This window comes from Rhinatrema bivittatum, chromosome 5, assembly GCF_901001135.1.
Source record: "Rhinatrema bivittatum chromosome 5, aRhiBiv1.1, whole genome shotgun sequence".
Taxonomy (NCBI): Eukaryota; Metazoa; Chordata; class Amphibia; order Gymnophiona; family Rhinatrematidae; genus Rhinatrema; species Rhinatrema bivittatum.
The window spans coordinates 320350972-320374162 of record NC_042619.1 but is presented as its reverse complement, the minus strand read 5'-3'; the positions used below and the strand labels follow the sequence as shown (position 1 = coordinate 320374162).

The following is a 23191-nucleotide window of genomic DNA, read 5'->3' as shown; positions in this document are numbered from 1 at the left end:
AAAAACATTGGTACCATTCATACTGCATGGTTGAGTCTCTCTCTCAAATGGTGGCTTAGCTAGAGCTAAATAATGTTCTAGAACATGACAGCTTGTTCCTAAACCTGGCACCGACTGCGCCTGCTTTTGGCTCATGTGGCTACAGCCTCTATTTCCTTCTAACCATGTGGACCGATACCATTCCTTCCTTCTGGCTTGTATGGATCCTGGTTGGACCATGCCCCTGGTCCATTACCATTTGAGCTTCCTCCACACATTCCAGGGGGGGCATTCCATGCATCTACCATCTATTCTGTGAAAAAATATTTCCTGATGCTGATCCTGAATCAACCCTCTTGAAGCCTCATCTCATGAAACCTAGTTCTACAATATCTATTCCATCCAAAAAGGTTTAGTTCTCCTGCATTATTAATTCCTTCTAGGTATTTGAATGCCTCAAGCATATTCTCCCCCCCCCCCCCGTCTCTCCTCTCCTCTGTGGTATAAATATTTAAATTCTTAAATCTCATCTCATATAGTTTTCAGTTTCTTAATGTTAATTTAGCTCACCTTAAAATAATCCACTATGAACAACTACGTTAACAGCCAACCTCCACAAGCAATAGCAACGTTTTGAAGCAGCGCAGCTATTAGAAGCTGCGTGGTAACACAGAAATGTATCACAGTAATGCAGAGAGCTGTAATGATGTCAACTTGTTATTTACTTTCCAAATCTGAATGACTGAGCAAGGCGAAAGGAGAATCAATCAACCACAATGTGACCCTACAGGCGAAAAAAAACCCAGCACTCCCACCAGCGATCGGGTGGGGGAAGGGAAGCACATGGAACCAGGGCAATGTTGCATCATTTGCTTAGACAGGGTTTGTATTCTGCATTCTTGCCGTCTTTTTTTTTTCTCGCTCGAAACGTAATACTTTAGCATTATTAATCTGTGCAAAACAAGAGAAAAAATGATAAAGGGGGCAGGGTGCTCAGCGTCAAAATATGACTAGATGGCATTGAACTGAATTGAAAGTGACACAGTATAATCCATTCTGCTGATTCATAATTATGGAGATTCTGTAAGTCATTTTTTGTTGTTGTTATGTATACTAAAGCTGTTCTAGAAATACGTGAACTCATCAGTGTTTTGTATTATAAGGAGCATTGGGATCGCTTTATATTTTGGTTCAGTTTTGACAGTGATAATACTCGATATTTTGTTTTGAAAGTGGTTTAATTTGGTACAGTCTTTCATATAATTGCAGTAGTGTGTACTGTGTGGTTTACTGGAAGAAATGTACATACACACACACACACACGCATATATACATACATACAATTAATTTGGAAATGCTTCGATTTTTTATGAAAACTGAAATCATACGACAGTGTGTGCTGTATAATGATGTATGTTGTCTAAATAATATAATCACAACATTTCCTTCGGAAGTAGTCAACCAATTGGACTTGTTCTAAATACAATAGATTGAAAATAATCCTTTTCAATGTACCTTTTGAAAACGTGTGTATGTATATATGTATGTGTGTGTGTTTTCTGGGTCACATATACATATATATATATTTATATATATATGTGTGTGTGTCTCTGTGACCCAGAAAACATTCTCCTCAGCCTGAAACTTGCTGATAATATTGCAAACACCAACATATTTATTTTTATTAAAACTTATAGAGCTACTCCAAAGCTCCATGTATAAAATATATCTTATTAGGATGATGACTGGTACTATCCGAGTCCCCTAAGGGTAATTTGACTTTTTATTTTCGCATCTAGATATGTTTAGAGTGGATTTCTAAAGCCAAAAGAGCAGCAGATTCACAAAGCTGTGCATAATAATAGATGACTGAGAGGGGGGTTACCCAGAGTGTAATTGAGGCTTTCATTTTAATGTATTTAATAGGGTTGCTTTTTTTTTTTTTTGCAGCGGTGGGGGAGGGGTAGGTAGAAGAAAGAAGCAAAACAAAACAAGCCATCTTTCTTATTTCTGGCCGGTGGCTGCTTTTTTCCCCTAGGAGGTCACTGACTGAGTGTCTCAGTCTGTATGTGTATGTGGCTCTCTCTCTTTCCCTCCTCAGCTGCTGCTTCTGTTCTGTCTCTGGAAGCTTCACTCACTCACTCACTCACAGACACATCTGCTAACTCTGCTAATGAAGTAGTTTGTGGCACCTCCTGACCGCCATTCCACACCAAAACTTTCCATTATCCTCCGGCCACCCCCGGGGGCGTTCTTTCAGGAATTTCTATTTGTATTTTTGTTTTGTGTGTATGTGGGGGTGGATATTGCGGCGATCAATTCAGGGTTTTTTTTTTTTTTAAAGGTTCCCGTGCTGGTAGGGGTTGTCTGCCGAGGATTTACGAAGGAAGCGTCACCATGCACTGCAAGTGAAAAAGTGCCCCCCCCCCCCCTCGTGTGGCTTGCATGCCTGTTGTTTCCTGCAGAAGTTGAGGCTTCCCCCCTCCCCCTCCCCCGGTGCGAGCTGTGCCTTGAATCCACGCCGAGTGCGGGGGTGAGTACGGAACTGTGGATTATTTGTCAGGGGAGCCGGGGGTGGAATTTGTGCCGTTCCCTTCCCCTCCCCCTCCCCCACACACTTGTGGTTCAGTTTACAAGAAGGGCCTCGGTGTGGCTGCAACAAACTTCCTTGTATGTTGGGCTCTCTACTTTAGTATCATGGCTGGCTTGGTGTGTTTTTTATCGATTTACTTTTTTTTTTGCTTGTAGGTTGTAATTGTCTTACAATCAGCGAGTTAGTATTGTTTTTTCCCAAGCTTTCTGAACGGTCTTGAGAAATGTATTGTTAATACCATGAGTGTATTTTTGTATGCGGGCAGGAACCGGGGAAAAGGTTTGTGAAATTGCACGAGAATAAAGTGCGTCGACTCCCACCAGGCTAGGGCTAAAGTGTACGTGTTAGCCCCCCTCCGTGTAGTCAATGGACAGACCGAGGGGGTTGCTTGCTGAGTGATTATTTCACAGCAAAGCGCCGTGTTTCGCAATGAAAAAACTTTAAAAATGTCAGGCATTCGTGCTGCATGGTATGGAGTTTCCACAAGCCTGAGGGGTGGGGGAGGGGAATCCCATTCATCCTCTGCATTTCATGCAGCCTGAGCTGCGGTGGATCCCCGAAGTCACGTCAGAAGTTTTGTCTAAATCACCCATTTACAGTACCTGTTTTTTTTTTTTATTATTTCTTTGTAATACAGTGTGTAATAATTAGTTTCCAGTCTTATTAAATCAAACGAGGTAGTTCTGAGGCTAATGAGTGCCATGTGGTTTACATTAAATGCATTATCGTAATTTAAAAGAACATTATTGAGCTTCAGTTGTGTATGTATGTTTATGTAAAATGATAAACTGGATCATCATGAGACATTAAGAGAAAACTAGTGTGCCTGGTACAGATGTTTATCGCTACTGTAGTGTCCTACAGGAGAAATGTACTTTAAATTGTGAAATCAATTTACTTTTCATGTTATTTGTCAAAGCTTTTAATATTGGTTTTAGTTGCCTACAGTGTATGTCTTATCCTAGTTAACTTGTAATTGCAACATACTGATAAGCTAATGATCCTTGGCCTCTTTAATTGCAAGCTCTCATGTCACATGTAGGCATCTTGTATACTGAAAAGTATCTTATTGGAAAATGGACAGCCAAATTAAATCTCATTGCTTTTCTGTAGGTTGGTAATTGGCTGAAAAAAAATATCCAAGTGTTATTTTTTTTTAGATAGAGATTAGGGTCCCCCTGTGCAGAAATACACACCTTTTTATATGTGAGTAGCACACATACATACCATGTGCTTTTTAAAGTGTGGCACACATGTAGGTTTGAACAGAAACATATTTTGCTCTCAGAAGGGTCTAGGGATGGTCAAAGGCAGGCTTGAAAGCTTCCTGAAAGTGGTTTGTAATCTCTGTGAAGAAACATTAAGGGAAAACCTCATAGCTTGAACGGTTTTCAGGATATGTAAAAGGAACATGCCTGAGAGAGACTGTATGTAAATATATATGTATCTTGTGTATACTCATTGTGGATATCCTGAAAACCAGCCTGGATGGGCAGTCTCAAAGACCAGGTTAAGAAAGGTAATGGATTTTAGGCTGGGTCGGATTTAAAATTTTGGTGCCTATAACAGGATTGGAGAGTGGGGTTCTGAGGTGCATCTGTGCATGGCCCCTAAAGCATATGGAAGTAGGCTCTGTTCCAGTACGGATATTTGGCACCATAGGTAGTTGTTTATGTTGCCCATGCTGAAATTTGGGGGGTAATTACAAGCTGCAAGAACTAAGAATCTTAAGGATGCCATTTCCAGATTACCAATAATGCCATAATCTACACAACAATACCACCATACCAGCAACATCATTATCAATATCAATAATATCATCATTATTATCATCAACGGTGGGACCCCTCTCATCATCCCCCGGGTCACTGCTGGAAGATGCTAAGCTTTTAATGCTATTTGCTGATGGATATAATCTGTGCATATAATCTGATGGATATAATCTGTTATTATATCCATCAGATGTTATATAAACATTCAATGCAAACTTTTCAATGTCACTTTTATTTATTTCTTTAAGGTATCAAGCGACTGCACTGATTACTGCTGATTGTTTCCGAATTCCCATCAGCAATGCTGCAAAATATTGTTTTGGGACAGTGTCTCCAAAAGGATTTGTTTTGCACATAGATTGACAGGCATGAACCCCATTCATAAACCCAGGGTATGTTGGAAATAATATCAGTCGCTCAACTTTACTTCTAATGCCCTTTCTAGTATTTGCATTGTGCCAAAGAGAGCCTTCTGGAGTTCATAGGATGTAATTTTTATAGGCATCATTTCAAGGTGTACTTGGAAATTTTTTAATCAGGCCAGTGGCCCCCAGTATAATTGGGACTATTTCTGGATCTGTCTGCCACATTTTCTTGGTCTCTGATCGCATCTTTTGGTACTTAAGGATCTATGCTTTCTTCATAGTGTCCGCAGTATAGTCACTGGGTACTGACATGTCTATCAGCAATACTGTTCTTGTCTATTAATCCTTGTTTTCTAGCATTGATTGCTTGAAATAGGAATGTTCCAGGTGATCACAGCTTCTTTATTTTCTGTGCTGGCTGTGAGCCATCTTGTCTGTAGTCCACTATCCCATGCTGTAGTTATCAATCTCTCATCTGTTGGTTTCAGCTCGCCTCTCCTTAACCACTACTGTGTGTCATGCCTTGGTCCACGTGAGGTTTCTGAAGTAACTCTGTATTTCCCACTATACTTGTGTTTCTGCCAGTTACCTTTCCTTGTTTGCCGGTCTGATTCTTTAATAATTTTTCCTTATTTTGGTAATGCCTTCCCTTCGTATGCTGCTGGATTTTCAGTCATTCCTTCTCTTGGTCCAAACCATTGTCCAAGCTTAAGGACTTTGAGACTGATGATGCTTGCTCGCTTTCATACTGCAGCATTATTTGAGCATTTGTGTCTGTTGATGCCCTTCAGAAGGCCTGAAGGCCTGTTATCGTAGTTCTCTAAGTGTAATCGATTTCAATAAGTCCCATACCAGCTTCAATTCTAGGTATGGACAGCCGTGGCTTACACAGGTTCATATAGATTACCTGATGTTCGTGGAGGAGCTGCCTTCTCTTTAAGATATTTATGGGGCCAGTCTACCATTCCCAAGCTGTATGATAATGCAAGAATTACAAGCTGATTAATAGCTTATATCTAATTCCATGATGTATAGGGAGTTACATGTTGGTTTGTGGTCACATAGTGGTCCAGCTTTATTCAGGATTTTCTTCTGTTGTGCTTGATGTCTTGACAAATCAGGTGCCTGGAATAGTGAGAGAGGTTTCTGCAAGGTGGTAGTCAGTGCCTGCACTGCATCAGAATGTTTCTAAGACAGGAAGTATCAAATAATCAGGATGACACCATTTCCTCATCACATGAAGTGCCGTGAGCAGTAATGATGACGACTATCAGTATCGTGATCCCCATTGCTTCTGCTTGCCATGGTCTCATCAATGATTTGAAGCTCATCGCCAGTGGAGCCCTCTTTCTGAATTCTGCAGATTATATCCATCAGCAAGCTGGAGATGTGTACCCCTCTAACATAACCTAGGAAAGGAGCATTTTGTAGTCTTTTTGTGTTTTATGCTCCATTTCCCGCCTGCTCCTGCCAGTTCATGGATGGCCTTGTCAGGCGTGTTGGCATGTCAGTAAGAGATGTTTCCTGCCAAATCTGGCTGCAGCAAGGGCCCCCAGTACAGAGACAGAAATGGCACTAGGCGCTTTGCACTGAATGAAACTTGCTTAAAAATGGCATAGTTGAGGGATGATTACAAGTTGTATATTTCTGAATAGCAAGCACCTGTGATGGCCACTGATAAAGTGCGTAGCTTGCTGGGCAGACTAGATGGGCCATTTGGTCTTCTTCTGCCGTCATTTCTGTTTCTATGTTTCTATGACAGCACTGCCAAGAATATCTACCATATAAATGGGCTTGGACTGACGTGCGCAGTAGAGAGCAGCTCTACTGTGCATGCGCAAGAGCACGTCGGTCAGAGGGCAGCAACATGGTGCTGGGAAGGAATGAAGCGGCGGGGAGGAGCAGTGGCGACTGCAGCACAGAAGGTCTCCAGGGGGTCTCTCTCTCTTTCGCAGGGAGAAGCGACGGCACAGACATAGAAATGGGAGGTCTCCAGGGTTCTCTCTCTCGCGTGCGCGCCTCATCACCGAGCGTCAGGCGGGCCAGCAACGAGCCTGGTGGAGAGGCGCGCAAGAGAGAGAGACGCCTGGAGACCTCCCATGGAGCAGCAGCGGTATCTAAGCATCAGGCACGCATTCTGGATAAGAGAAGAGGGAATGGAGGAGGGCGGAGGGGAAGGAAGAGGATGTGAGTAAGTGGGGAGGGTAAAGTTGGGGAGTACAGAAAAAGGGAGTGGAGGAGGGCTGAGGGAGAGGGGAGAAGGGGAAGGTGAGAGGGGAAGGAAAAGGGAAGAGGATATGACTGAACAAGTGGGAAGGGTAAGAAGTTCTGGAGAAGAGAAAAAAGAGTGGAGGAGGGCTGGGTTGTAGAGAGATGAGGGGATAGAAGGAAAAGGGAAGTTGTGGAGAACAGAGCAGCTCTAACCGTGCCGGTCTGACTGATGGAATCTCGCCCGTTTTAACGGGCTTAAAGGCTAGTTAAACTATATTTTCAGAATGGATAGTTTTATGTAAGATTCCAAGAATTTGCATCTCAACAGTACATTAAATAAAAACGTAAAGAGGATGTAGCACAAGGATAGCAAGGGTGGTGCTCTTTCATCTTTAATGAACAAAGATGGCTTGGATGATTTTTCTATATTCTTTCCCAACCTTGATAGAGATGGAATGAATATCAACAAATGAAATAGCCCCGCTATGTGTTTGATCACTGTGGAAGTGAGGGTCCATTCAGTCTGCCCAGCAAGCTTAAGGTAGTGTCTGCCTCACTGGGTAGGTTACGCCCATGCTTATCTGTTTCCCAGACCGTAGAAGTCAGGGCCCCTGTTGGTTGCTGTTTGAATCCAATTCTCCATTACGCCTTGTCTTTGAAGCAGGGAGTTGCATCAAAGTATCAGGCTTATTGGTTAAGGGCAGTAACTGCCACATCGGCAAGTTACCCACCATGTTTATTTGTTCCCAAACCGTAAAAGTCGGGGCCTTTCTTGGTTGCTGTCTGAATCTAATTCCCCTTTTCCCACTGCCCTTCAAGCAGAAAGCAACGATGGAGTTGTATCAACAGTATAACCAACAAGTTACCCCCGTACATTCCTTCTTCATTTTCATCCTCTAGCCTTTAGGGATCCACAGTGTTTATCCCATGTCCCTGTGAATTCTTTCATTGTTTTCGTCTTCACCTCCTCCAGAAGGGCATTCCATGCATTAACCAGCTTCTCTGTGAAGAAATATTCCCTGAAATTGGTTCTGAGTTGTCCTTCCTGGATTTTCATTTCGTGACCCCTAGTTCTACTGATTTCTTTCCAACAGAAAAGGTTTGTCAAATGTGCATCATTAATTCCTTTCAGGTATCTGAAGGTCTGTATCATATCTCCCCTGCACCTCCTCTCTTCCAGGATATACATATTCAGGTCCTTAAGCCTCTCCTCATAAGTCTTCTCATACAGACCTCACACCATTTTGGTCGCCCTTCTCTGGACTGCCTCCATCCTGTCTATCCTTTTTGAGATATGGGCACCAGTACTAAACACAGTACTCCAGGTGAGGCCTCACCAAGGACCTGTTCAAGGAGATTATCACCTCCTTTTTCTAACATAGAAGTGACAGCAGAAGAAGACCAAACGGCCCATCCAGTCTGCCCAGCAAGCTTTTACACCTATTTTTTTCATACTTATCTGACTGCTGAGGTCAGGGCCCTTATTTGTAACTTATTGGTTCCAATTCCCTTCCACCCCCACCATCGATGCAGACAGCAGTGCTGGAGCTGCATCTAAGTGAAGTATCTAGCTAATTGGTTTGAGGTAGTAACTGCCGTAATAAGCAAGCTACTCCCACGCTTGTTTACCCTGCCTGTGCAATTCAGTCCTTGTTGGTTGTCTGAATATAAATCCTCTTTACTTCTTACTGGTTATTCCTCTCTCTCGGGCCGATACAGTACACTGTTAACCTGCCATTGGACGCACGTTTTCCCTTACCCCTTATTCAGTAAGGGGCGGAAAACGCACGTCCAACCCGCCGAATCTAATAGCGCCCTCAACATGCAAATGCATGTTGTTGGCCCTATTAGGTATTCGTGCGCGATTCAGTAAGTAAAATGTGCAGCCAAGCCGCACATTTTACTTTCAGAAATTAGCGCCTACCCAAAGGTAGGCGCTAATTTCTTTGGGCACCGGGAAATTGCACAGAAAAGCAATAAAAACTGCTTTTCTGCGCACCCTCCGACTTAATATCATGGCGGAGGTCCCGAAGGGTAAAAAGAAAAAAAAAATTTTGAAGTCGGCCGGTGGCTGTCGGGTCGAAAACCGGATGCTCAATTTTGCCAGCGTCCGGTTTCCGAGCCCATGGCTATTAGCGGGCTCGATAACCAACGCCGGCAAAATTGAGCATCGGCTGTCAAACCCGCTGATAGCCACCGCTCCGGGCCAAAAAGAGGCGCTAGGGACGCGCTAGTGTCCCTAGCACCGCCTTTTACCCGTTTCTACCGCCGGACCTAATTTAAATACTGAATCGCACGCACAGGCGAGTAGCCTGTGCGCGCGCCGGGCCCGCTCTCCCGCGGACTTTATTGAATCGGCCTGTCTGTGCAGCCCAGCATTCTTCTGGCTTTAACTATTGCCTTGTCACATTGCTTCGCTGCCTTCAGATCATCAGACACTATCACATCAAGGTTCCTTTCCCAGTCAGTGCGCATTAGTCTTTCACCCCCCATCACATAAAGCTCTTTTGGAGCGCCGCACGCCAGATGCATGACTCTGCACTTCTTGGCATTGAATCCCAGCTGCCAAATCTTTGACCACTCTTCAAGCTTTCTTAAATCACGTCTCATTCTCTCTACTCCCTCAGGCTTGTCCACTTTATTGCAGATCTTAGTATCATCTGCAAAGGGACAAATTTTACCTTCTATTCCCTCCGCAATGTTGCTCGCAAAGATATTGAACAGAACCGGTCCAAACATCGATCCCTGTGGCACTCCACTTTACACGATTTTCTCTTCAGAGTAGGTTCTTATCAATTGACCAATTTGTAATCCACGCCACCTTGGTGCTCACTCCCAAGCTTCTCATTATATTCACATGCACAGAGCATCCTTAGTTGCTTAAGGGCAAATTTTAAAAGCCCTGAGCGTGCCAAAGCCAAGGAGATACATGCAAAAATCAGAATGGCGTGTGCCAAGTGAATTTTATAAGACACCCATGTTCGCACGTATCTCCTGCTACATGCACAAGTCCAAAAAAAAATGTTTTTAGAAAGGGGCAGTGTGGGCGTGGTCTGGGCATGGGCGTGTCAGGGAAGACCAAGAGATGTGCTTGTAAATACTTGCATGTGTTGGGGGTCCCCTACAGCATAACTTTACTACTACTACGGATGATGTGTAATAAAACCGTGCTGTCTAGATTTTTTTTTTTTTTAAGGGTTGGGGCTAACAGGGAGAAAGGGAGACTATTAAACTAGGGGGGGCTTGGGAAGTCCTATCCCTGAACTGGGAATGAACTGAGAAAACTCCTGTGGCATCAGTGCATATCTCTTATACAATTCCCTCACCTGCGCAGTAGATGGGTCATTTGCACGCACATCCATTTAAAAGCATGCGCACATGTATGCGTTTCCAGCCTATTTTATACTATGAGTAAGCGTGTATGTTATAAAATGGACGTGTCTCTGGATGCTAGCCGGTGAACGTGCATATGTGTGCGACTGTTTAAAAGTTACCATCTCTAAGTATAAGAGCAGAAAGCATGAGCTAGTGACACATATTTAAGCATTCATAGTGATTTGGTTACCTGATCCAACTATGGGTGTTGAGGTTGCCAGGATATATTTCAAAGTGGTTAAAGTCCGGCAACACAGGGATCCACGTTGCTGGGTTTGCTGACAAGCTACGATGGTAGAATCAGCTAGCAGTTGGGTCTGTCTGGCAGGCTGTAATGCACTAGAAGTCCTAGCAGAAACGCAGCTGCTCATGTAGTCCTGTCTAGCAAGTTACGAAGGGGGCCTAAGAGGCTGGATGTTTGGGCAGTGGCCATGCTTGTATTGTTAGCTGTTTGGATTAGATTATTTCAGATCCTTGTGGTTAGACATGAGTGGTGAAGGGAACTAATTGGGAATCTTTTATACTTTTCTATCCAGTGATGGATTTAGAAGGCCCCCCCCACACCGGAAAGGGACAATAGAGCAGAAGTTATAAGGCACAGGTTATCTGCCTCAGGCTTAACCTCCTCCCCTCATGTCTTCAACCGCACGTTACAGTATCGATCAGTAAGAAGAGGAGAGATGGGGGGGTTGGGATTGGAGAGCAGAGTGGCTTTTGTCTGCTGTGGCCTCACCCTTCTCTTCCTGTTCCCTGTAGAGACCAGGAGGGGATGGGACGGAATAGGGAATAGACCTGTTTTGTACTTGCTCTGTCTCATCCAGCCTCGCCCCTCATCTCCCCTTCTCTGCGCGGGAGGTGGTGGGGGACTGTAGAAGGATGATGTGAGATTCAGCACTCTGGGGGAGACAGAAAATCCTATATGGGGGGGGCCTCCCAGAGTTTTGCCATCCTGGGCACAGGCCTAGTGTGCCTTTTGGGAAATCCAGGCCTGGTTCGACCCGAGATGATGGAGGAAGACAAAAACGCTGTTCAAGACAAGGAGAAATCTTGCAGGTGGTTAGCTAAGATTCTTCTTTACCAGTGTAGCAAGAAAAACTGGGCAGACTGGATAGGGACATGGTCTCTTCCTGCTGTCATTTACTATGTTGCCATGCATAATTCTGCTTTCCTTGGGCCTAGGATAGAAATGTAATGTTTGGTGCGCTCTTACATGATTGGCTCCAGGTTAAATATTACATTGGCATGAGGTAGACGTTGTTGTTTGAAGTACATAATCAACAGCATTAGTTAGGGTTTCCTGGAAAACATTTTTAATAAGCAGGCCTCGTAGTTTTATTTTTTCAGTGTTTACAAGAAGTTCCTATCTTTATCCTGGAGTCAAACACTTTTATATTGTTGTTTATTAACTGAGCTTCTCGTAAAGAGATTTTTGGGCAAGGCAGGTACCCTTAAGAGGCTGGTTGGGTCGTGGCTCTGTGCTGTATCCTCTTGGCTGCCCCGTCATTCTCTTGTTTTTCTGAGAGCGTTTGGACAGGTTGTTCTGGTTGCTAAATTGTTCTTCTTTTTGATATTTGAAAAGGGTTTTCCATCATACAAACAGAAGCCTATTCTTCAGCTCTCTAATCATTGGGCCTTCGTTGATGTGGCGTAGTTTATTCATACATCATCCATGACTACCCCATTCAGCTCTGCTTGATCCAAAGCAGGCTTGTGAATCTATGATATGTGGTTAAATGTTTTCTTTCTGCTCAGCCCTGGCTTTCCCCGATTCCCTCTTAAATTTTGCTGAGTTTTTATGCTCTTGCCTTTTGTCATCACTAGGTCTGGAGGTGCGAAATTCTGTTGTGTTTGCGTTCGCCTTTTGGATTGTGCTCACTTAACAGAAGAGATGTGTTCTAGCCGAATTTCATTAGTTATATAACGCATGGAGAGCAGAACGTCTCAGAATCTACTAGGTGCAAAGTAGTAGAACTTTTAATTTCAGAGCACGTTGAAAATCTCTGAAAACAGAGTATAATAGAAGCATCCATGCTGGAGTGAATTAAAAATTCATAATTTTTTTTGATCTGGACAAAATTTGCTTATCCCATCATTGATTTGCATGGTAATTTTTGTGTTGAAATGAATGACATTTCTTGAAAACATAAAAATGGGGGGGTGGTGGTGGTGGTGGAAGGGACAGAGTAGTTTAGTTTTTAAAAAGTTGAATGTATATTTTTGCTGGTGCTGTCTGGGACACTGTAAATATTTGCTTCTGTCATTGAGTTACTGTCTGCTTTGTCTTCTTCTTCTTCCCCCCAGTTCCATTCCCCCGTTTTATTGTAACTTCTGCCTCTCTTCTCTGGTTTAATAATATTTAAGGTTATGTTGTTTTCACCCTGGTTCCCTGTAAACCGACATGATATGATTGTATCATTAATGCCGGTATAAAAAAGCACTAAATAAATAAAATAGGCAGTTGAAAACTCCTTAAGAGCCCATAATTTAAGGATACTTAATTTTCCTGTTAAACTTATTTCCCCTTTGAATTTGTTTAAGACATATCTTCAACAAGGTTTTTGAAAATTCCAGAATCAGCCCTACTGGTAATAGTTAAAGCTTTTTACTTGCAACAGACAGCTCAGATAGAGGAGCAAAATATACCTTTATCCTTAAATTTAACAAATCTTATTGAGACATCTCAGGATGTAGAAATTGACCAGAGAAAACCGTTAATTATTTCTTTTGCCTTTTTATCAGAAAGGAATAATGTTCTGCGACTATTCTTCAGACATAGACAAGAAAAATTTTATGGTCATCCTATCCGGGTCTTTCCGGATGTAGTCAAAGCCACCCAACATCATCAAAAAATGTCTTGCTATGAGATCAGATATAATAAAGTTGGGGACCCGATTCACCCTGAAATACCCATGTAAGGCATGTATTACTTAAAAGAATAACAACTACATTTTTTCTGAACCCGTTGAATTTTGACATCTCATCTCCCTTTAACAGTTGCATTAGAATAGGAGAAAATAAAATGTATGTATGTTCCTAGCACTAATCAGCACAGATTATAGCACTTCATGTTAAAGTGAAATTAATGCCTCTAGATGTTCCTTACCCATCTCCTTATTATCTGATATATTTTTTTGATGTCTTAATGTGATAAATATTGCATTAAATATATTTTGTAATTCTGCATGATATTGTTTCTGTTTAAGACCTTTAAGTTTTCTGTACAAGAGTTATATTTCTTGGGTAATTGTTTCAAAACAATTGAAAATAAAGAATTAAAAATAAATAAAAAGCTATATGGTGCTTTACATGCAGCTTTTGCTCCAGTTCTAGTCATAGTGATGATATTCTGGAGGAGGGCTTTTTTGATGAATTATTATTATTTTTTTTTTAAATGTTGACATTTTTGTTTAGTTTGCTTGATGTTTCCCCTCGCACTCTATTTTAATGCTGCAGTTTGTTGTATTTTACTCTTAGGATGAAAAAGGCCTATCCTACATAAACTGTCATGGAGTTTCTCTCATTGTGACCCCATGGGAAGGTGATTTGTAAATTGTGCTCATGTGTTGTCTTCTCTTTTTTATTATTTTTTTTCCTTCTCCCAAACATACTCTTTCGAAATTTAATGAAGAAAAACTGCCCCCGCCCCCGAATAGTAATTCATTTAATTTTATTTATTTAATTGCTTTTATATACCGACATTCGATCGAAATATCACATCGGTTTACATATAACTGAACAAATAAGGCAAGGTCTGCTTATTTTACATTGTAACAACATGCCCATGTAGGTTCTCTATAGGTTTGTCTCTAGCCTGCTTGAGTTTTGCCACTGGTTCTGGTCCTTACCGCCTCTGTTCTAGGAGTCGTCCTCCTCTTCATATGCTGACCCTCTTGTCCTTCTGTCTCATTATATGGAGAATGCAACTGTAACCCATGGTTACTAGCTGATATGATACTAAAGCAGCCTCTTGTGGAATTTTTAAACATTTTGCTCTGCGCATGCCCAGTGTTTGTGAGGCTACTCCTTGGAGAGCACTGGAATAAGCAACATCTCCAGCATGTAGCTCTAGAGGACCCAGCTCCCTTTTGAGCTTTTGTAAGGTCCAGAAAGGAAATGTCAATTTACTGAGACCAAACCTTGAATACTGTGTGCAATTCTGGTCGCCGCATCTCAAAAAAAGATATAGTTGCACTGGAGAAAGTGCAGAGAAGGGCGACCAAAATGATAAAGAGCATGGAACAGCTCCCCTATGAGGAAAGGCTAAAGAGGTTAGGGCTAATCAGCTTGGAGAAGAGATGGCTGAGGGGGGCTATGAGAGAGGTCTACAAAATCATGAAAGGACTTGAATGGATAAATGTGAATTGGTTATTTACTCTTTCAGACAATAGAAGGACTAGGGAGCACTCCATGTTAGCAAGTATCACATTTAAAATAAATCAGAGACACTTTTTTCATTCAACGCACAATTAAGCTCTAGAATTCATTGGCAGAGGATGTGATGAAGGCAGTTAGTGTAGTGTAAAAAAAGGTTTGGATAAGTTCCTTGAGAAATCTAGAAACTGCTATTAATCAATAAGGAATACCACTCCTTGTTACCAGCATTAGTACCTTGGGATCTATTTAATGTTTGGGTACTTTCCAGGTACTTGTGATTTGGATTGGCCGGTTTTGGAAACAGGATACTGGGCTTGATGGACCCTTGGTCTGACCCAGAATGGCATATCTTATGTTCTTATTCCTCTTGCTGTGGCATGGGGCAAACTTGTCCTGATGTGAGTACCAAAAGGTTACACTAGTTCCACTAATGGTGAAGTCTCAGAAGTATGAGCAGTGTTGCGTGAGGTTGGACTATTAAATTGCATCAGACGGCATTAACATCTACTGATGTGCTGTCAGTTCTGGATCTTTATTGAATGCGACATACTGCCTCTTAACTGAAACCTGCACTTTTTGTTGCTTGTGTGCAAGAAAATAAACAAGACTGTTGGACTCAAAGGGAGTGAATCCTGTGGTGTTGTATGGAGTCACATGGGAGCATAGAAGGTTGAGGAACTGAGATGAAAGTACACCTAAAGCCTGTCCGTTGAAGTTTCCTGCTGATATTTGAGAGACTGTGGAAGCAGGTTACACTACCTTATGATACTTTACTTAAGTCTGCTAAATACTTGAAAGTTTATGGCTTCTCTCTCCCTCCCCTTTTCTTCTAGAGAGTACATTTTTAGCTCTTAAAATCTTTCTATATATGGCATGTGGTCCAGGCCAGTCGCCATCTTGGTGGCCCTCCTTTTGATCAGTGTCCTTTTGTGGATCTCTAGAACTAGATGCAGTATTCAAGTATTACCTCATTAATTTTGAAGCCATGTCTCTCCGTCTTCTGTGATGTGGATCCAAAATCTTTTGGGGTAAAGAGCCAACATTTAGGTAAGTTGGAATTTCGGCTCATTGCCGATCTCTCCTCTGCTCTGGTTTCCTTTACTCACAGCCCTGGTGTCTTGTTAATCTAGATACAACACACTCATAGAAAGGAAGCTCCCCTGCATCTGCTCATTGACTCCTCCTCTTTATTCCCCGTTCTTTTGGCATCTTACCACGTGCCTATTGTGGCTTGTGCAGCCCTTGGGGGGAGCTGTGTGCCATAAACACAGTAATTGTGAAAGCTGTAGGATCTGTGTGGCCCATTCCTTGCATGGAGGATAGAAAAGTGATTTAAAGCTTTTCACATCCATTAAACTGATGCTAGTCCGTTTTTCCCCTGAACTTACCCATGAAACACAATGCATTTCTTAGGTGGAATTTTGAAATATTACTGCTCACTGATCCCCTGTTCATTCCTAGAAAGCATATACTCTCTGTTTCAGTTTGCACCATGTAAGTAATATGCCATCAGTGCCTTGCAACGTTCACTAATGCCTTCCTTTACTGGCTTGAAGAGAACCAATTTTAGGAATTTGCTGAGCGTGTTACTTTTCCAGTACTTCTCATCAGATTAGCTAGCCAAACAAGATAATATGGACTAGACAAAGGGTTCGGGTTTAGGCTGAAGGAACATGAATGACCTCAGGCCGATACAGTACAGTGCGCTCTGATGGAGCGCACTGTTAGCCCATGTTTGGACACGCGTTTTCGACGCGCTAGCTTTACACATTATACAGTATAGCGCATCGAAAACGCGCGTCCAACCTCCCCCCCCCCCCCCCCCCCCCCCCCCCCCCCCCGAAACTAATAGCGCCCGCAACATGCAAAAGCATGTTGATGGCCCTATTAATTATTCCCGAGCGATACAGAAAGTAACACCTGCCGGGGAAGTGTACAGAAAAGCAGAAAAAACTGCTTTTCTGTAAACCCTCCAACTTAATCATAGCGATATTAAGTCGGAGGCCCCAAAAGTTAAAAAAAAATAAAAAAATTGGCCCGCGGGTCGGAAGACGGACGCTCAATTTTGCCGGCGTCTGTTTTCTGAACCCGTGGCTGTCAGCGGGTTTGAGAACAGACGCCGGCAAAATTGAGCGTCGGCTGTCAAACCCGCTGACAGCCGCTGCTCCTTTTACCTCGGGCCCTAATTTGCATAGGCCACCCTCCTGAATCGCGCTTCCAGGAGAGTGGCCTGTGCGCGTTTTTCTGTATTGGCCTGAATGTCAGCCACATTACAATAGAGAGAACATGCCTCTGTGAATGTGAGTGAATATATAGGGTTAAGCAATCCATTCACTTTTGTTGACTCAGTAAGTCAGCAAAATTGAAATGCTACCCACAGGTATAGAATGTCAAATTGAAATACAGTACACCCAAAAAAAAAGACAAAATTATTATTATTTTTTTTTTTTTTTAGAACAAACAGGTTTAAATTTTTTTTTCTGTCACGGCTTGGCGTGCACCAAGAGAACACTTTTTTACTTTCTTCCATGTTGGTACTCCGATTGCCGGCAGATCCTGTCTCTTCCGACCGCCGCACCCCCCCCCCCCCCCCCCCCAATATCTCCCTGACACTTTTCATGGAAGCTTAGAGGATAGCTGATAGCTGTGTGTGTGCCGTTGGAAGTATGGCCCTGAACTTTCAAAGAAAATAACTTTCATTGCTTTATTTTGTCTGTTTCCAGGTCTGTGTGTTCATGCTCCATACCACCGGATAACATTTTAGGTTGAATCAACGTTTCTGTACAGGGACATCGAGAAAGGGACAGTTTAACTCAGATAGTGAACGCCCTGTCTCGTGGTGTCTGATTCTTATAAATTAAAATCTTTTTTTTTTTTTTTTTTTTTTTTCATTGTGTAAAATACATTTTTAAAAAAAATAGTAAAGTCAAGTCTGCGAAACATGGCATTGATTGGCTGGTACATGATGCATTAATATCTTATCAAATCACCCAGAATCTCATAAAATATTCTGTTTTTAGATTATAATGATTGGTATAGTTTGAAGTTAAGACTTATGAAATGTGTTTAGAACGTTCAGCTCTCCACCCTTTTTTTTTTTTTTTTGTTTTCAGTAGGGTGTATCATTTTAATACTGTGGGTGCTTGAGTTTGTGACTGTGGTGATTCAGAGGAACATGTAAGTGCAATGTGATTTGAAGATAAATGCCAGTGCCCCGCTGCATTCTGGGACTTGCTTGTTTGCCTAGGCTGGCTTCCCTGTGATGATCATGTGGCTTCAGTCTGGCGTGCAGAGCAGAAAAAGCAGCCAGGTTGCCAATAAGTTTGCAGAAGTCCAAGTGGCTACGTGACGCAGAAAGAGCCTTTCTAACAGTAAAGAACTTGATGGCGGAGGTTTATGAGAGGTGAAGGAATTGATTAGAAGGATGTTGATCCTAACAAACAGTTTTACGCTGAACAATCACAGCAGTGGTGGTATGAGTCAGCATAAGTTTGGTAGCCTTCCCAATAAGGGACAGGGGGAAAGGCTCCCTGGACTCTGATGGATTTTCTCCCTCTTTTTCCCTTGTGTATCTGTGTGGGTTTTTTTTTTTTTTTTTGGTGTTTTGCTTCAAGTACTGCTGGAGTTGTTTTCTGCATTTTCCTAGCTAAGCAGGCTTGGTCTTTTGAGTTAAGTGCCTACATCTTGGAGATTTCTCATGTAGAAGGTATTTTTGAACACACAAAAGGAGTCTCTGAAGTATCCTTGTGGGCTAGTTATTGAATGACAGAGCTTGGTGCATGGCATACTGGTTATGGGAGGGGGGGTGGCAGGGTTTTGGAAGTTAAGTTCCCAGTCACTTTCCAAAGAAAGGGGAGACTTCTACAGCACAAACATGGATGTGGAAAATGGTGGAATAGGTCTAAATGATCCCAAAGAGATACAGGGCTCTTCAGCCGGTGGTATTCCTGTGTAAACAAGTACTATATGATACCTGTCGTTTTTTTTTTTGTTTGGTTTATCAAAAAAAATATGTAACACCTGGGGTCTAATCAATAAACCATGCTAAATGGCCCATGAGAGGTTGGGCTGAAATGCAGGAGAATGAGCTTGCACACACTTTTGAGATGGCTGTTCTTTAAGAGTCATATTTTGTAGATACCTTGCATTGAAATCCTGCCTGTAAATACGTATAATATCTTGTCCAGAATGTTTCCTTAACTGTGCAGAATAAAAGTTTGGATGCTAATTTAATTATTTTTAACTTTTATTAACATTTTTTTCTTAAATAGCATAGTTGAAGAATTTTGTGAGGGGGCAGAGCTGCTGTGGTGGCTCCTGGTCCTGCCCTCAGTGGCAGTAACACACCAGAGAGAAGCTTCCCGCATACCTATACCAGCCGCTTATCAGCTGGCAAGTAGAGACAGGAGGGGGGGTGGGACTGCAGTCACAGTTCACGAATATTGCTTATATTTTAAGTCCCTAAATACTTTTCCCCGTCTCCCTCCACCCCTCCTGTAGTAACATTGTGTTCAGTTGTCTGTATGTTGTTTGCATGCTTCCTTCAGTGGTGGTGCTTTTAGGGCAATAACACTTATCACTGGTTTTTGTCAGTTTTACCAAATATGGTGGTAAATGCTTTAGTGCTGTTTTGATTGAATAGACCTCAGAGTTTTCAGAATGTCATCGAGCGGCAGTAATAGCTAGGTTTTTCTTGGATGTGTTGTCTCTCCCTTTTTTTTTTTTTTCCGTCTTGATGTATTTTATTATTGCAGTTTAGGTTTTTGTTTTTTTTGGGGGTTTTTTTTTTTTTTGCCTAATTTTTGCTTTACCTATACCAGTGTGATGCCTCTATGGGATTCTGATAAGTGATCGGTACAGCAGCCCTTGATTAGAATAATTCAACAGGCTTCTCCTGAAAAACAGACCTGTTTTGCAGTCCTCCAGCATCCTGTTATGTTCCTCTTCTGTAAATCAGTGGATCCCCAAATCTGCCCACAAGAACACCCAGAAAATCAGATTTTCAGGATATGCACAATGGATATATTTGCATGCAGTACCTCCATTGTATGCAAATATGCCTTATTCATATTTATTGTGAATATCCTGAAACCATAACTATTTAAGGGGGTCTGTGAAAATAGGTTTTATGACCAACTACTTAAGCAGTAATATCTTCTTGAGACTGAAATAAAAGCCAGAAAGACAAAGGAGAATTCATGGGTTGGTTTTTTTTGTTTTTGTTTTATTATTATTTTATTCTGTCTCCTGTTATTAGTAAGATCTCATGACCTAAAGGGATAAGCAGCCCTGATTCACAAGTGCCACACAAGTCCTGTTTTTCAGGATATCCACAATGAATATGCATGTGAGATATTTGTATACAATGGAGAAAATGCATACAAATTTGTTGCAGGTAGCCTGAAAACCAGCCTTGTTTGTGGCACTTGAAGACTGGAGTTGCCCAGCAGATTTAAAATAATCAGCTAAGGTGACCTGCTACCTGCATGTCATAGTGCTAGCATATAATGATGTATATCCTCCTCCAAAAAAAGCAAACACAACCCAGAACCACTCACGTAGCTATTTTTTTTTTCTTTGTGATACGAGGTTTGGCATTTAATATTTGCTCCCTCCCTGGAGGCATTCAACACCTTGGTTTCCTCGTCCCAGTAACAAGTTTCAGATTTTGGAAGAAACACAACTGTTGATTTATCTTCTCCTTTGTGAGGTGTATAGAGCTTTGCACCTGAGGTAGGATTTCAGCTGCGTTGCCTTTTGATTAATAGAAAAGTCTCTCTTTAAAATATTCAAATACGTGAAGATTTTTTCCCTTTAGACAGCTTCTGGCACATATGTTATTTCACGCATAAGATAATTAAATGGGAAAATATATAGGTTATTAGTACATGTGTAACTCATGCTTACTAGTTCCTTTAGACCCATTTGGGGAGAGCTGGTGGTCTAACCTGGAGTTATCTGAGCATGCATCTTCAGTGAGTGTCTGCTGTTGCCGCAGTCTGAGTGTTTTGCCGTGGAGTTGGTGATGGAGAATAACCTGCTTGAGCTGTGCAGCTGCCCGCTAGTGGAGAGTCAGACTATGAAGTGCAAATGCAGGCAAACTATGGCTCATGGGAGCTTTTAATTCTGCTCATGGCAATAAGAGCAGGAGAGAGAGGGCTGGAAGTGACCATACAGCTAAACCTTGTCGCCCAGCCCTCACGTTTTGGATCCCTTCCCCCGCCAGTGCCATTGATGCAGGTGGGCGCCAAGCCGCGGGTGGGTACTGGAGGATTGAGGGGCAAGCCATGTACTCCTTGACCCTCTTCATAATCTCCCTGTCTCTAGAGGTGTTGGCTGTTTTCTGATCCAGTAGTAGCACAGCACTCTTGCTACATCCTCCTCCCCCACCACCTGATCAGCCCACATGTTCCCCAAGTCCATTTTGGGCCAGTTTTTCCCAGTGTGAGTGTGCGCTATGGGATTCCTACTGAAAGAATCTTGTGGGGGAGGGGTATGTGGGTGCCAGTGGTATTCCTTGCCTTGGGAGCCATGTTCCATGGCAACTATCCTCATACCCTTCTCAGCCTGGTGCCTAATGATGCTCTTAAGCAACTAATCCTGCTGCCACTCCTTGTGATCTTGGGCAAATCACTTCACCCTTCATTGCCTTAGGTTCAGTAACTGAATGTAATCCGCTTTGAAGTGTCTGAAAAGTGGATTAAATTTAAATTAAAAATTAAATTAAAAACTAAATTTAAAAAAAAATTTGAATAAGAGAGAGTGACAGAGACCTGGCTTCCTTGTTGAGCAACTTGGAGGCCTAAGCCAATGCCTCAAAGTATGAGTATCCTGCTGTCTCTCTGCTAAGAGACTGACATGATCCAGATTCTAGAGAATCATAGGTGCTGATGTAGTGCCTAGGAAGTTTTCTTGTTAAATATTGCTCTGCATAAAAATTGAGAACTGAAGTCATTGACATTGTGGATGCAACCTGTGTAAATTATTCTCTTCCAAGGACATATGCAGGATGGTTATCCTCACATGTGGGTGTCATCATCAGATGGAGCCCGGCACGGAACTTTGATCTCAAACAATCTAGAACTTTCAAACATGCCCTACTGAGCATGTGCAGCTGAAGTCATCACCCTGCCCCCTGGGCAGAGTCTGTTTTTTTTTGTTTGTTTTCTGAGGAGCCGTGTGGTCGTGGGAGCCATATGTCGCACAGTATTCAGCTTTGCTCTCTCCTCAGTTTTTGTAAGTGATTTTGTTTCTAGAGACTCATCTGTTTTTCTTTTTTACCTTATGGTAGTTTTAGTCCTCTTCCTTTTTTCTTCTTTCCTTTGTCTGCCTGCTGCATGGTGGGCCTTAGTCGCTGTGCAGCCTGACAGTCTTTTCTATCCCTTATTAATAAAAATAAAAAAATACTGCACTGACAGCTTAGTATTTGTGTCCTTTCCTTGCTCTGTCTGTCTTTGTACTTTTTTCAGGTACTGACAGGATTGACTGACTGAATACAGTCCATGGGTAGGCTGTTGAGCCTGGGGACTGGCAAGGAGTTCCTTGTTGTTTCACAGATTTTGATTGGCATCGATGGAGGTTCAGACATTGTAAAGGAGAGCTCATCCTCCTCACATTCAAAGGAACTAATCTTCACGGGCAGGAGCCCTGGATGATGTAGCCTCCCCTGCTGCTTGCTGGTGATGGCAGTGCAGTCTCCTTGTGAGAGAGAGGGTGAGCAGGAGCCTGGGCAAGCAACTTGCTTGGCGCACCTTTGGTGCCATGCTAAGTAATGGTTGCTCGTGCACATCTGTGACCAGCACACCATTGATCTAATGCATCAATGTCAGGACCACGGCGAGGACCAGGACTGCCATTGTCAGAATCAACCTTGACGCCGTCAAGGTGCCAGGGCACCTTTGATGCCATCAGGTGTGTGACCACTCTCGATGCCATAAGGGCATTCTGTGCTGTAGGCATCTGTGGACGTGAAGTCTGGATGCACTGGAGTCGTTGAGCGCCTTGGGCCTCAGAGTAGTGGCCCCAACCTCTAGTGTCAGGGACCAGGTCTGCCATCAAGCACCCATAGTCGTCCCCCCACCCCCCCTGATGCCATTGGAGCTGTTCTCAATTTCATTGATGCCTCTGTGTCATTGGTGCCATTGATGCCATCAAGGTGTGGAGCTGCCCCGATACTATCGACCCCCCCCCCCCCCCCCCTCGATACCATGAAGATGCGGGGTCGCCAAGGAGGCCATCAGACGTGTTGGCCTCCGATGCCTTTTGTTGCCGCTCTCGACAATGTTGAGCACCACCAACGAGGCACTAGGATTGCCATTGAGTGCTCTGATTGTCCCTGAGGCCATTGACTGCCAGAGCTCTTGCCTCTAGTGCCACTAAAACCCTTGAACGACAGGGTTTCTGACCTTGAATGGATCGAGTGCCAAGGTCACTATTTTTACTCAAGGCATGCTGGTATGCTGCGGTATCAAGGCACAGTGGTCTGGTGCCCGACAGGGCACTGAGAGGCATTGTGCTGTCCC

The 23191-nt window shown here is 42.8% G+C and overlaps 1 protein-coding gene across 7 annotated transcripts in view; it reads left to right on the top strand.

The window, feature by feature from the left end:
* Positions 1 to 759: 759 nt before the first annotated feature.
* The window catches only part of TBL1X (transducin beta like 1 X-linked), a 507113-nt gene continuing 484681 nt past the window's right edge, over positions 760 to 23191 (top strand). The window contains exons 1-3 of one of the 7 annotated variants that reach the window (XM_029604373.1): positions 915 to 1062; positions 2324 to 2512; positions 4593 to 4736. The gene's annotated coding sequence lies outside the window, so the exon portion shown is untranslated. The other 6 variants (XM_029604372.1, XM_029604371.1, XM_029604377.1 and 3 more) reach the window with 6 other exon arrangements.